At 38.4% G+C, this 14,807-nt stretch overlaps 1 protein-coding gene across 2 annotated transcripts in view; it reads right to left on the bottom strand.

The window, feature by feature from the left end:
• Positions 1-12,069, bottom strand: part of P2RY10 (P2Y receptor family member 10) — a 17,626-nt gene extending 5,557 nt beyond the window's left edge. For both annotated transcript variants that reach the window (XM_019648168.1, XM_019648170.1), the window contains exon 1: positions 11,942-12,069. The gene's annotated coding sequence lies outside the window, so the exon portion shown is untranslated. The remainder of the gene's footprint in view (positions 1-11,941) is intronic.
• Between the last annotated feature and the right edge of the window lie 2,738 nt (positions 12,070-14,807).

Raw genomic sequence — 14,807 nt, 5'->3', positions numbered from 1 at the left:
GTCACGACCCACAGGTTGAGAACCGCTGCGCTAGCGCTTCACTTGTCTGACTCCATTTAATGTCAGTTTGCAGGTTAGAGAGAACTTCACTGTGAGTACTATCTAGGTCGTCCTACACATCACTATATATTCTCATATTCTCTGTTCTTTCTCTTCATAGCATCAACATTTGTAATTCAGAGGTCTGTTTACATGTTTATTGACTATTTTACCAACCGTGCTGTTAACTCTATTCGTGCCATAACAAGATCTGATGTGTTCATCACCATATAGTCAAGACAAGCTGCCATTTGGTAAGAAAGGTAGTATAATTGGACTGAATTGCATACACAATAGTTTAAAGTCCTTATTCGTCAACTTTATGTGAAAATGTAAACCCTGATACATTGACTAATGCATTTCTGCTGCCTGCTATTTCCTTAAAATTTTATATTCTAATTGGGCTATTATCATCTATATTCCCTGTACCTACCTTGTTTAACTTATAAAAGTCATGCCTGTAGAAGCCTGAAGAAAGTGCAAAATAAAAAAATTTAGGAATCACAGGTAGTCAGACATATCCTACGGGTAGAAACCAGCATAGCCCAAGATCTCAGAGTACATACCATCAACACTATTATCTGAACCTCAGGAAGAAGGTAGTCCTTCTAATGTTTCCAAAAGTATCTCAACCCATTATTGTTGTTGGTTGTTACTTTGTGAAAGGATCACCTTCCTTATCTCATCAGCAAATGATTTCCTACCCACCTATTCATGGGACATGGAATGAGAGTGAGAAAGCTGCATCTGTAGTTCCCAATGTTCTCCAAAGATGGAAAGTAAGTATAAAGGGAAAATAAGCCTGTTTATTTGCTTTTTTTCTATGGCTTTTTGAGGATTCTGACTGCCTTGGAGGCTATCAGTCAATCAACATATACAGAAGGTGCAAAAAATGTATACACATTTTAAGAAAGGAAAAAAATGTATTAAAATTATGCTGATGATAACCATTTTGAGCACCTCCTGTAATTGCAGAAGTCAAATGCAACTTGTATTCATCTTTTGTTATTGGTATATATTGAGTGTTACAATTTTAATACATTTTTTTCCTTTCTTAAAATGTATATACATTTTTTGCACCCTCTGTATTTAGTAAGCACCCTCTTATGAACTCTGTGTTAAGTTCTGTGGAGAAAACAGAATCACTCGCCATAATTTTTGTCCCTGTGAAGCTTCTGGTCTGGTGGGGGAAATATTTTTTAAATCTCCAACATCACAATCAGTGCATGAAAAGCACTGATGTAAATGGCTTAGGCGAGAAGAAATAATTATGCTAGCAAAGCATCATCCCTGTGAGGTAAGTGGGACAAATACCACTAATACCCCATCATAGTTTTTAGATGACAAAGAGATGCATTCAAGAACAATTCAGGGGCCGGCCGAGTGGCGCGTTGGCTAGGAGCTGGCTTGGGACGCCAGCTCTGAGCAGCAGGGCCCCTGTTCGGATCCCACATGAGGGTCAGTGATACTGTATCCTCTACTGCTAAGGTGGTGAACACAGCTCAACCTGGAACTGGGCTGCTGTGAGTCGCTGGCGACGGCGTAGGCTGCAGCCCCTGCTGCAATGGGCTGCCATAAGCTACCGTGTGTAGCTGGCAGTCAGTGTGAGCGGCCGGCAGCTGGCATGAGCTGCCAAGAGCCGCCATGAGTGGCCGTCCAGAGGCTGGCAGCTGATCTGCCTCCCCCGGGAAGAGCACAATGATAATATCAATATGGGCCAGTGAAGCAATGTCCTCCACAACTAGACTGAAGAACAAAAGGACAGCAACTTGTATGTTCCCCTTCTCCGATTCCCCAATGCTGTTCCCCTCCCTCAATTCCCCAATAAAAATCTTAAAAAAAAAGAACAATTCAGTACTCTATTAAGTCACAGGGTTAGAATATGCTAGAACTAGGACCAAAAGTGAGGTTTGTAGGCCTCTTATTCAATACTCTTTGTAACATGTCAGGCTACTTCTGTTGAATTCTTAGAGATAGAGCACCTCGAGTCAGAGAACAGGGCTCATGTGCCAAGCCATCTGCATTCTCTTATTGGTTCTTGTAGGTATAGGTTTGGAGAGAAAACTAGAGATGGTGGCTGTGGAAGAGATAAAGTTAACTGAACTTTGTCTGAATTATACACTATTGTATTTATATCTTAGCAACTCTTCAAAACTGTAGTCAAGTCCCATCTCCTTAAGAAAGCCTGCACTGGGTATTACCAATACCATTTATTTGAGATTTAGCAATTCATGATTTCATTCAGCAAATGAGCATTCCTCTATGTGTGTATGCAACATGTTAATTGCTGGTGATGGTGGAGTGGGGTGGGAAATTTCAGTGAAGAATAATACATGATTGTTTTCCTCATGAAGTTTATAGTTATTTAGGAAAGATAGACAAAATAATAACTAATCATAATATATATATATATATTTTTTTAAAATATTTTTATTGGGGAATTGGGGGGATGGGAACATGCTGGGGAATTGGGGGAAGGGGAACAGACAAGTTGCTGTCGTTTTGTTCTTCAGTCCCGTTGTGGAGGACGTTGCTTCACTGGCCCAAGTTGGCACCATCATTGCGCTCTTCACAGGCGAGGCAGATCAGTCGCCGGCTTCTGGATGGCCACTCACTGCGGCTGCTGGCCGCTCACGCTGGCTGCTGGCTACACAGGGTAGCCCATGGCAACCCACTGCCACAGGGGCTGCAGCCTACACCGTCACCGGAGACTCACAGCAGCCCAGCTCCAGGTTGAGCTGTTGTTCAGCATCTTAGCTGTGGAGGGCAGTGTCACTGGCCCTCATATGTGGGATCCGAACCGGGGCCCTCTGGCGTTCCAAGCCAGTTCTTAACCATTGCGCAACTCAGCAGGCCCCATAATATATTTTTAAATGTGCCATGAAAGAAAAACAAAGAAGTTTCTGTGAAGGTAAAAATAAATCCTGCACAGAAAAGGAGGATTGGAAGCTCAACTTTAAGGATAAATTCATTTTCAATAAGCAGTTGTGGGGTGGGCAGGATGTCAGAGAAGAAAGGATGGTAAAGGAATTCCCAAAGTTAGTGAATAACATTCTAAAATCCCAAAGTTTTATTAACCAATGTCACCCCAATAAATTTAATTTAAAAATTAAAATAAAATAAAAAAGTTTTAAAGCCTCAAAGTATAAAAATGAATGACCTGTAGAGAGTAATCATAGATGTTCTAGCCCAGGTGGAGAATAGGATGAGATGGTGGGGAAGATCGAATGGGAGGTCAGAGTAGGAGAAGGTAATAGAAAGGAAAAGAGATTAAAAACATAGATATAACCAGATCATGGAGGGTTTTATGAGGTATCATTAAAGGATTCTGGGAATAGATGTGATATTGCCATAGCTGTGTTTTAGAAAGATCACTCTGACAACAGTGTGGACGATGGATTAGAAAGATGGAATAACAGAGACAAGGAGTCCAAATCAGTTGGAAGTTTGTAGGGTGATCAACATTCCAGGTTTGCCTAGGTCTGAAGGTTTACTGGGACATAGGGTATTTAGTGCCAAAACCATGACAGGACAGGGCAAACAGGATAGCTGATCACCCTACTATTGCAACAGTTGAGATAATAAAAAATAAACTTTGTACTTGTTATAGCAGGGACATCAGAATTTCAAGTAAAAGTGTCAGAAATAGAATTGACCAGTTTTGGAGACTGTTTAACTGAGGAGTCAAAGATAATTTAATTTTTAAAACATGTAGAATGTACAAAGTTATCACAGTTTTGCACTCTTCCAAAGCCCTTTCAGATCAGCAGCTCACAGCATTCACCTCTTTCTTATTCCAAGGAAGTACTCTCTTCCAAGTTTTTCAAATTTGCACTGTCTGCCAAGCTTCATCAACTTCTGACTCTCCAAATGGTTTTATTCCTCTAACATAATCACTCAGCTGCACAGTAAATTGCACCATACTAGTTAGAACCATGCACTCCCAGAGACCTTAAATTTCTAAATCTCTCCATTTCTCCTGCTCTGACCCAGCACCCTTCCTCATCTTACTTCCTCCCCTACACAGCCTAGATTAAATGATCAACCTAACTACTCTCATATTAGAACCCTTAACTTGCTTGTTTGCCATTCTTCTGCTGCACCAGCCTGGCAAGACCTAAATCCCAGAACAAGTCCACAGACCATTTTCTTTTTTACTATCCTAACTGCTAAATGATCCTATTAAAAGTATCAAGATCTCTTTGGAATTCCCAAACTAGAAATGTATGATCTCCAGTCTAAGATTATTTTGCTCCAGCTTCTTTTTGCACACCTCTGATTAGTATCTTCTCCTATTCCCATGATGGCTATTCAGCACCTTCACAACTCTACTAAAGCTTTTCTCCTCTTCTCCAATCCTTCACGTTTGTTCAGCAGGGGGTCTTACTTCTTAAATCACAGAGAAAATTTAGCTTATTTGGTGAGAAGCAATTCAATTTCATCCATTTTCCCCTCCCAGCACACACAATCTTATCTACAGCTACATCTTTCTTACTTCCCAACACAGCTGTCTTTCCTTTTGCTCAAGATGAATTCCCGTGTTCTTCATCCCTTTTATTTCTCATTGATTGATCCCTTTTACTCCTAGATCATCATTTTCTCCTCCACCCTCAGTCAGATCTTCATCATCAAGTGTCTTCAACCCCCTCCCCCGTATAATTCTTATCTTGTCTATGCATCTTATTCTAGCTTTGTCACTTTCCTTCTCTTCTTAAATAAACTCACAAGAGTTCTTTACACTGATTGTTTACTTTTCCTAACTTTATATCCATTATTCAGTGCACTCCAAGGTAGCATGCATTCTCTCAAAACCTCACTGAAACTGCTTTAGCAAAGATGACAAGTGACCATCATGCTGCTAAATCATGCATGACTTCTCTGCTGCCATGGACACAGACTGACCACTTCCGTCTTTTTTGAAATGATCCTGTCACTTGGCTTCTTAACCACAACTCTTTCTTGATTCTCCTTCTTAACTGTATATCATTTCATACTGAGTCTCTTTCATGTTTTCTTTTATATCTGCACATCCTTTATATGTTCGTTATCCTCAGTTCTGCATCTTCTCTTCTTATTCAGTATCCTAGTGCTAACTAACATCATTCACTTTCATAGCTTCAATTACCAGCCATATCTTGATGACTCTCATGTTTCTGTGTCCAGGCATGGCGTCTCCTCAGATATTAAATGTATATGTCCAACATGACTACCATGTCACCACAGGAATTGTTTTAACAATACCCTGACTGAATTAGATTAAAGTTTTCCATTTATATCTCTGTATTTCTAACTCAGCCATGAACATTTTGCAGGCAAAGACCATGTCTTACTTATCTTAAAATCTCCAGAACCTAGCAGAATGATCGGCACCTAGTCATTCAGTAAATATCTTTAACTGAACAAATATCCTGCCTTATGATAACTCTTATATTTTTAATTATTTATGGATCTCTCCACACTAGGCTGTAAGTTTTGTTAAGTTCGGGGTCATGCCCTGAATTTCTTTATCACTCTCTTTCTTACTAACCCTAGAACAAAGATAAACATAACACTATTAAAATAACTGAAGTTAACTAGCCCATATAGGGAATAACTCCAATAATTTGACCTCATTGATGTTGCATAACCAACTCAGCTAACTATGACCACACAGACAATAAAGGCCAACAAAATTATAACCTGTGAAAATGCCATATCATCAGCATATACTACAGACCCTAGCTCTGTGTTTGTGGACCACCCAGATAGCTATGAGAGAAGAATTCCCAGTGATTCTGATAACATCATTAAAGAAGTAAATGCCTTTTCGTTTCTACAGTGTGCAGTGCTTTGTCCAGGGTACACACTGCCTACACGAAATACCAAGACCATGAAGAGGGATACGTCTTCTCTTGAAAGAGGACTCTGGTGAGAGGCACTAAACCCTAAAGGGAATGACCAGCACAGAGTTCTAAGCTAATAATCAGAGCATAAAATCTGCTATCATTTTTGAGCTAATAAGATCCACTTTCAATGTGTGGCTCTAAGACTGTTCCTGATAATGAAGATTGGTATAAAATTATGACTAAAACTCCATCAAACTCCTTTCTTTTTCGATTCCATCTCAGAGGTCAATATCTTACTCCTCTTTTAAGGTCCTATCTCAATCCTCATCTTTTCCTTGCCCTGGGCAACCCTATTCTAACTTCCTCCTTTTTTGTACTCTTAGTGGATTTATAGGCCACATAATGAGAAACTCTCTCTGAGGTAAGTCTCTGTATCTTGGACTTTTATATTCTTTACTTTGCCTAGCAGAGGGTTAGGCACGTAGTAGGGGCTCAGTTCATACACATCGATTTGTAAAGATAAATGTATGGAGAATAGACACATTTTGCCGAGCCTTAGGCAGTTGTATTTCTAATATCTCTCTCATGAGCTACTCTCCCAAGCAACAGCCAGTCTTTCTCCCTATGCTACTGAGGAAAATATGGGCAGGACAAGGATAATACGGATGGAATCTAATATATCTGGACACTTAAGAGTGTCAAAGACTACAATCTCAGCTTTTTATTTCAAATCCAACAGGGATCCCATAAACTTATATGAGAATTTGGTCAATAAACACTTCACTTTATGAAATACCTAAAATTTGTCTTAGAACACAGGTTTATGTCAGGTTCAAAATATGATTAAATGGAGCTGAATCCAAGAACTTAGAAAGTACCAATAACATCTACACAAAGGCAGCTTTTCTTCTTAACCAACTAGCTCAATACTGTGGTTTCACAAAGGTATAGCCAAAGTGAGCTTATATTATTATAACATCAGAATTTGTACCAGATTCCTGTCTCAGTGAAATACTAAATCTAAGGAGTTTCCACATGCATCCTGTCAATCACTAGCTAAGTGCTATTCATATGTTACCTTTGATCCTTATAAGAGCTCTGAGTTAATTATTAGTATACCCCTTTACAGATCAGAAAATGGAGGCTCAGCAAGATTAAGTATCTTTCTAAAAGTCAGTTATTATGATTTCAATTGTAATAAGGCTCTTCGTGAACAGAGAAAGCTAAAATTCTTCTTATCCAGACAACTTATTATATGGACAGATATTTTAAAGTGCAATTTCTGTGGATAAGAGTGTTCTTCAAAGATGACGAAGCTATAATTCTTGGTTTTAGTTCTAACACTTTTATAACTATGTATATATGGCAAATGACTGTCCACCAGGTGTCAGGGTAGGGTTTTATCAAAACCAGAGATCTTTTTGGAGTTTTTATCTGTGATTCCAAGCCATAATATATCTGTATATAGAATACTGGAAAAAGTTCTTTGTAACAACAGTGAGCTAAAAGTGACACTATGTTGTAGAATGGGGAATACTCAAAAGCAATAGAACACCTTAAAAAGACTACTGGATTTGGAGCTAAGACACTTGGATTCTAGTAACTATTCAAATACTAATTTGACTATTTATTATTTAAATACTATTTTTACTATTAACTATTCAAATGCAAATTAACTATTTTTTTTAACATTTCTTTTTTTTTCTTTTTTAAAGATTTTTATTGGGGAATTGGGAGAAGGGGAACAGATAAGTTGCTGTCCTTTTGTTCTCCAGTCTAGTTGTGGAGGACGTTGCTTCACTGGCCCAAGTTGGCACCATCATTGCGCTCTTCCCGGGCGAGGCAGATCAGTTGCCCGCTTCTGGACGGCCACTCACAGCGGCTGCTGGCTACACACGGTAGCCCATGGCAACCCACTGCAGCAGGGGCTGCAGCCTACGCCGTCGCCGGCGACTCATGGCAGCCCAGCTCCAGGTTGAGCTGTTGTTCAGTATCTTAGCTGTAGAGGGCAGTGTCACTGGCCCTCATATGTGGGATCCGAACTGGGGCCCTCTGGTGTCCCAAGCCTGCTCTTAACAAATGTGCCACTCGGCCAGCCCATAACTATTTTAATATTAATGTTAGTTCTAGTAAATATCCAAATATTTGTGTTACCCTGCTAAGCCCCTTTCATTCTGTGGGTTTAATTTTCCTCATTAATAAAATAAGACAATTTGAACTGGATGAGCTTTAATGCCCTTCCAGTTCTAACTTGCTTGACTTTAGGGACATGGCTCCTCTCAACCCCTGCCCATGGTTAATACTACCAGCACTAACACTGACATCATTAATGTAGCCACCAACATCTCAACCCACCGGCTGATTTACACTTTACAAAGCATTATTATATCTATAATTACTGTTAACCATCATTAAAGGTATACATTGTAAATAATAAAGTCAGACGATGTCATCCCCATTTTAAAGTCAAGAAGCTGAGACTCAAAAAAGTGGCTTAATTTACCTGAATACATAAGGTTAGCAAATGACAGAGTGAGGAGAGTGGAAGCTAGGCCTCTGGCATCAAAGTGACTGCCCTTTTTCTAGTACAACTCTGCAAAGTTTTACCCTTTCATTTTCCCCCTCTTTTAACCCCTCATCATTAAGTCACTAATACCACTAAGTGAACATGTTTATCGAATTTGCTTCTCCTATTTTCTTTGATGATAGTGCCAGTATGTGGGCTTGTCATTTTGGGATAAAGGAAAATTAAATTAGGAAAGGTTGCTGGTATGGGAACCCTTCACTCTCCCTAGAGGACAAACTTGTCAGGCCATTGGGAACATATTTTGCTTTGCCTTATCTTACCTTTTTCTCCTTCTTTCAACCACAAAAGTCTCACATGAATTACCCAAGCCAGTCTGACCCCCATTAACATGGTGTCCTTCATTCAATCACTTGCAACCATGGCCAAAGTAGAGCAACTCAAATTTGGAACTCTGCTATTTCCTGAATTAATTAAATTCAACTCTAAATAACCCATGAAGATTTGGATATATTCTGCATGTCTACACATTTTTTTCTATACATTAGAAGAAGTGAAAATTATTTTTATCCTTAAAATTAGTTAAAAACATTAGACTATTCACAAACCAACCAAGTTTGAATTGAATTCACATGGATGAACCTTTATAAATCATTTAAAAAACAGGCCTAATTATTATAGATGTAATTTTTGCAGTTGGAGCAGCATTTTGGGGGTGGGAAATATCATGTTTTTTGGGCAGACCTTGGATCATATCTTGACCTAGTTATCAGCTGTCTAGCCTGAAACAACTCACTTCATATCTCTGGGATTCAGTTTCCACATTTATAAAATTAAGATCACAGTAACTGCAACATAGATTGTTGTGAAGATTAAATGGAAAATGTATAAAAAAGTACCAATTTTTACACCTGGTACATAGTAGACATTGAATAAATGTCAGTTAATTTCCCATTTACTTGTACAAACAGTAATCTCCATGGGCCTTTGGTTGAATTCTGGACTTTTCTGGGTTCATAAAATCCCCCCAGTGTATAGCTGTGAGAGATGGCTAGCAGGACTAAAGCAATAATTCTTACAGTGGAAGGGTGGAAAACATGTGTTACTTGAAAAAAAGAATATTCCTTATTGTAGCCAATATATTTGAAATTCAAAACCATTCTCCCATAGTACAAATTGGCGAAAGTACAGATTTTCAAAATATTTTTGACTGTTGGGCATACAGTACTTGAAAAATATTAATGTGATGGGGTAGGCTTTTCTAGGAGTCCAGGATCTGGTCCCAGGGAGGCAAGTCTGCAATAATCTTATAGTGATAGTTCTAAAATGTTTTTTTAAAGAGAACCATGGTTTTAAAAGATTGAGAAATATTGATTGAGTGACATTGTCATTGTGGAAGTCAGATTTCATAATTATTTCCCTTGTTTGTTGTTTGTGTTTTATTATTTGAAAACAAAATAGTAAATTATTTGTGAAACACTTGCCTGTGGTCTAAAAAAATGAGGCTCTCATGATAACATTATTCTGAAAGAAATATAATGGCCCTTGGCAAAGGTTACTGGTTTCCTTTTGAGATATGGACTATATTTCCAGAAGGTCCCCTTCGGTTAGATTTCCCTACTATGGTTCCATTATATACAACTGCATGATACATAACTCTTCTCACACACTTAAGAGCCAAGAGTCAAATCATTGTATTGCTAGGAAGGAAATTAAAGACCATTTATTCCAAGCTTTCCCCTTATTATAGGTTAGAATATTGAGAGCCAGAAAAATAAAGCAACTTGCTTAAAGCCACACATTGAGTCATTGACAGGACTTAAGCTTTACTTTCTGTGTATTGATCCATCTACTTCATCACTCTCTCTGTGATGCATGTGAACCAAACTAGATGAAACATTCCCTGTAAAATCCTTGACCTGGAGCAAAGTGGACTTTTGACTAAATGTTTTTAAATAAATTGTAGACTACCTGCCACTCATTGCCTTGATTGCTATAACTCTTAGAAAGGGTGGTTTCACAGGAGACAGCTCTGTTCTCTTTGCTATAGCCATGACAGGACGCAATAGACTTCCCTGCCTCTTAGGACACCAATTGAGTTATGAAGAGCCATCCTCAACCACCCAGAGTGTGCTAATTGGATACCTTATTCTCTACCACTTCCAGGATATAAGCAGACTCTACAACTTGAAATCAATATCTTTCCCAGTTGAGCCCTCAAGTGATCTGCTTTTGACCAAAGAAGGACCTGTGTTCAACAGGAACCATTGCAAAGACAATTACCCTGAATGCATGACCTGATTATTTGTATACTTCAGGCCATTTCCTTCCTCAGTATATCAGCATAACACATTTTTTTTAGCAGTGAATACTTTTACAATTGCTAAGAGATAAATGCCTCTATTAATGGAAATGGTCATGTCTCCCCACATCTACTTGAACAATAAAAATAAAAATACCCCCACTTGCAGAATCCTTGGGACTGAGACTACTCCCCCTGAAAAGTACAGCAAAACTTGTTATCATTCTATACAAAATGATCCTGGTACCAACTGTCATGGCACAGTCCACCTTTAAGGACTCCCCAACTGGAAGTTTCCTTTTGACTCAGTCATCTCGGCTCCAAAGCAGAGCGGCTGCTAACACTCAGAGTAATGAGAACAATAATCAGTGACAGATAGGTACCTACACTTAGGGGCTCTGCTATCCAGTAGGTCTAAACTTGGGTCAAAAATCACCTTTCAAAGGATCAAGAAAGGCCTCTGAACAGCCTCTGAAATCATTTTACTAGAGCTTACCATCTAGGATATTTTCTTCTTTCCTAATCTAAAATCCAACATAATTATAAATACATTTACAGTATTGTCTGCTATATACAGGCTACTATAGGGAAAAGGAAATGATTTAGAAAACACAGGTTCTAGTTCCAGCTCTACCACTAACTAGCTGTGTGATCCTAAGTGTCTTAACTGGCCCTCAGTTTTCACATCTGTGTTGTGAGGGATTTGAACTTAAAGAGCTCTTTCAGCTCCAAAATCTATGATCTGACATTCTTTCCTTCTCTGTTGATAGAACTTACTATCTATTGCTGTATCTGTGAAAGCTAAACTTACCAAAGCAAGGAGCTCATACATAAAAATTTGTCTTCATTATGCAGGTAGATAAATAATATAGAGCAGAAATTCAAATCCTCTTTTTCTAGTTGAATATGTCAAGTTGTTCCAGTTAGTCTCAGGAACACACTCTTACCACTTTGTGTAATCCTCCCAAGATGATGAAGAAACAAAGAGCCCTCAGCAAAGAGTGAACTGTATCACAGACTCCATCCTCCTGTGTTATGGTTGGGACTGATAACATTAACCCTAAATTTGTACTCTAGTCAGACTCAAGGAAAATCACCATCACTCCTTCTATAAGATGTCTGAATTGAGGAACCAGGGACCATTTTCAAGTTGGACACTGGCCCCACATCTGCCACTGTCCTACACATTCATACTCCCACTGATCTTCCCACATGAAACCACCAATTCCCAGATACTGGGCTGTAACTTACCCTGGAGCCTTGCTGGAATTAGCACTCTTGTCTCTTTGCAGGGAGCTGGGGGTGAAAAAGCCTAACTCAGGGTGTTACGGATCCTGCTGATAACTGACAAATTTGTTGTTGAAAGAGGAAGTTGAGTGCATTTGGTGTCTCACCACAGAAACCTTATTTGCACAGACTGAAGGTAAGTCCCTTGAGCAGATGACGCTACTCAAGTTTATTTCATTTTTATTTCATTGGTGCAGAGAAATTTAAAGAGCATGGAGCCAAAGTTCGTGCAAAATCAAACAATGACGCTATATCAGTCTTCCTCACTGTTTCTCACCTTATCTCCTTCCACCACAACCCACATGCCTATCTGTCTCACTAGATTCCAGTAGACTCCATGACAAAATGGGATTTTGAAGCAAAATCTGAAGGAAGTTTACCCAAGAACAAGAAAGTTGCAATTCCTTCAAGTCTGAGGGGCAAAGGGTGAAGAAACGTCAAGAAAAGTCAGAAGTAACAGCAGCAAGACCAACTTTGCTTAAGCTGTTCCCTCCATCTGGAGTGCATTTCCCTCAACCTCTCATCACAAGGGTCATAGTTTAATGTATAGTTTAGTTATTTCTGTACATTTCTTATCCCCTCAGCATACTGAAAACAGCTTAAGGGCAAAGATCATGTCTGACTCGTCTCTGTATTCCCAACCAGTCCAGCACAAGTCACTTTTATAAATGTTTGTTGAGTAAATAAGTGAGGGAATGAATGAAAAAATTAATTTCAAGTAATGCATGAATAAATAAATGAACAGTGTTGATTACTGAGTCTCCCTACAGTTTACTACGATTTTGGATTTTATGTATAACATCCACGCAGAATTTTAAAGTATGCAAATAAAGAAAGATCATACTCTTAGGGACTACAGTGTCAGCAAAGTCTGAGAGTAGTTCTGAGAAACAAGGCTTGCAAACAACACAAACCTCTGTGGGTAAGTAAGAGAACCACATTCAGACAGCATAGCCTGGAGCTGCAAAGAGACTTCTGGGTAATAGGCATAGTAAAGGAGAAAAATAAAGTATTGTGTGTTAGGTCAAACAGTAGCATTTGAATTTATGGATAAGATTGAATAAATAAGCAAGAGGATGACATTTTTGTAGTAGGGCAACCTGTATCTGCAACAAGCTCTCCTTATAAAACCAGAGCCTCTGAAAACTAGATGGAACCATGTCCAAAATTCAGAAATGTCTAATATAAACATCAAGAGATGGAAAAGAAATACTTTTAGCACTAGGAAACTAAGAGCTTGAACTGACTGATGAAAAGGCCATGACTTGTGACTGGCGAAAGGACAGTATACCTATTCTAGCTGAGTAATATCAAATGAAACATGCTTGACCTTACAATCCTCTTCTTAATTCTGATTTCATATATTTATACAGTTCCAATCTGTTGTTAATTTAGTATTTTGACTTGGCATTCCTACTGAAAGGAGAATATATTGACAGGCCAACACACATTTCAGTCCATTTGGCAGTTGTTCCTTACTATAAATTATTAAATTGGCTTTCTGGTACAAATCCATCCCTTGTGAGTTGGGGCTGCATGAGCCAGTTTTCCTAGTGCATGATCCTACTCTGGACAAAGAAAGTTTCAGATCTGTTGAACATTAAAGCCAAACCCTGGGACAGAAAGAGAAAAAAAACCCTTTCCTGACAATTAGCTATTGTTACTACCTCCCACCATTATTTCACAGATAATACCTTAACATTGTTAAGAAGAAAGCCTGTCAGCTTACCTCATTTCCCTCATGCATGCAAGTATCCTCTCCTTCCATTGGCCCTAAAGAGGAAAGCAAAAGTAGCTCAGAAGTGACACTCAACTTAGGCAAAGAAAATTTCAACTTAGGTAAATTTTGAGTGTTAATTAAAAGTAGCAACGCTGTGGACAAACAAAAACAGTTAATAATTTAACAATAATCTTCGATTGACTTTTAGGAGAGCATCTACTAATTATTGAGTATGACTAATGGTCTAGGAATTATTATCACCTCAAAGCAAATAATAAATATCCAGTCATAAGAGTCTAAAAAATAGTACAGCTGTTCCATTTTGCCCACAGTTCTGAACTCTTATCGTCTCTCTATGTTTAGAGGGAGCTTTAGTATAACTGGTGCATTGTATATTTCCTAGGCTTAAAAAAGTTTATGAGTTGATGCTTCAGAGGCTTTTAGGTCTTCTCTAACAGTAACAGTAGATTAAGAGTGACAGCTATTGAATAAATTATTCATTTTACTATACTGTGTTTTCTAGGAGGACCATAGAGTATTACCTGATCTTAGTATTAAAAAGAACTAGATTTTTACTAAGCAATAGATTTGACTTGATTCTTATGGATACTGATAATTCTTATGGTGTCATGTGGCTCTGTTTACATGATCTGCTGAAAAACCAGGAACTAATTTATAGTCTACTGTTAGCAAGTTTGAAGAGCTTTTCATGGTGTGCTTTTTTTGATTTTCCTCTTTCATGGATCTATTCTGATGTTCTTGCCCAGTTTTTCTTTATTATTTTAAACATTATTATCCATTTATATTATCTTGCTATAGTATGCATTTTTTCAAACCACTATCAACCCTTTCTGGAACAATAGTGGAACAAAAAAGTAAAAAAACAAACAACAATAAAAAACCAAACCAGTGAACTGTGACCTGAATTCCTTCTGCATTAGAACTAGTGAATATTAATTGCTTTAGATAAACTGTCTTAGGAGTTTTTCTTATTTGATTCTGTAACCACAGAGTATTCCTGTGCTTTGTTTGGAATTAATCATTCAACAAGTACTTAAGGAGCTACTACAATGGGCAATTTTGTTGAATGCTGAGATACAAAGGTGGGAT

This window comes from Hipposideros armiger, unplaced genomic scaffold, assembly GCF_001890085.2.
Source record: "Hipposideros armiger isolate ML-2016 unplaced genomic scaffold, ASM189008v1 scaffold_121, whole genome shotgun sequence".
Classification (NCBI taxonomy): domain Eukaryota; kingdom Metazoa; phylum Chordata; class Mammalia; order Chiroptera; family Hipposideridae; genus Hipposideros; species Hipposideros armiger.
This window is presented reverse-complemented; position numbering and strand designations above follow the sequence as displayed.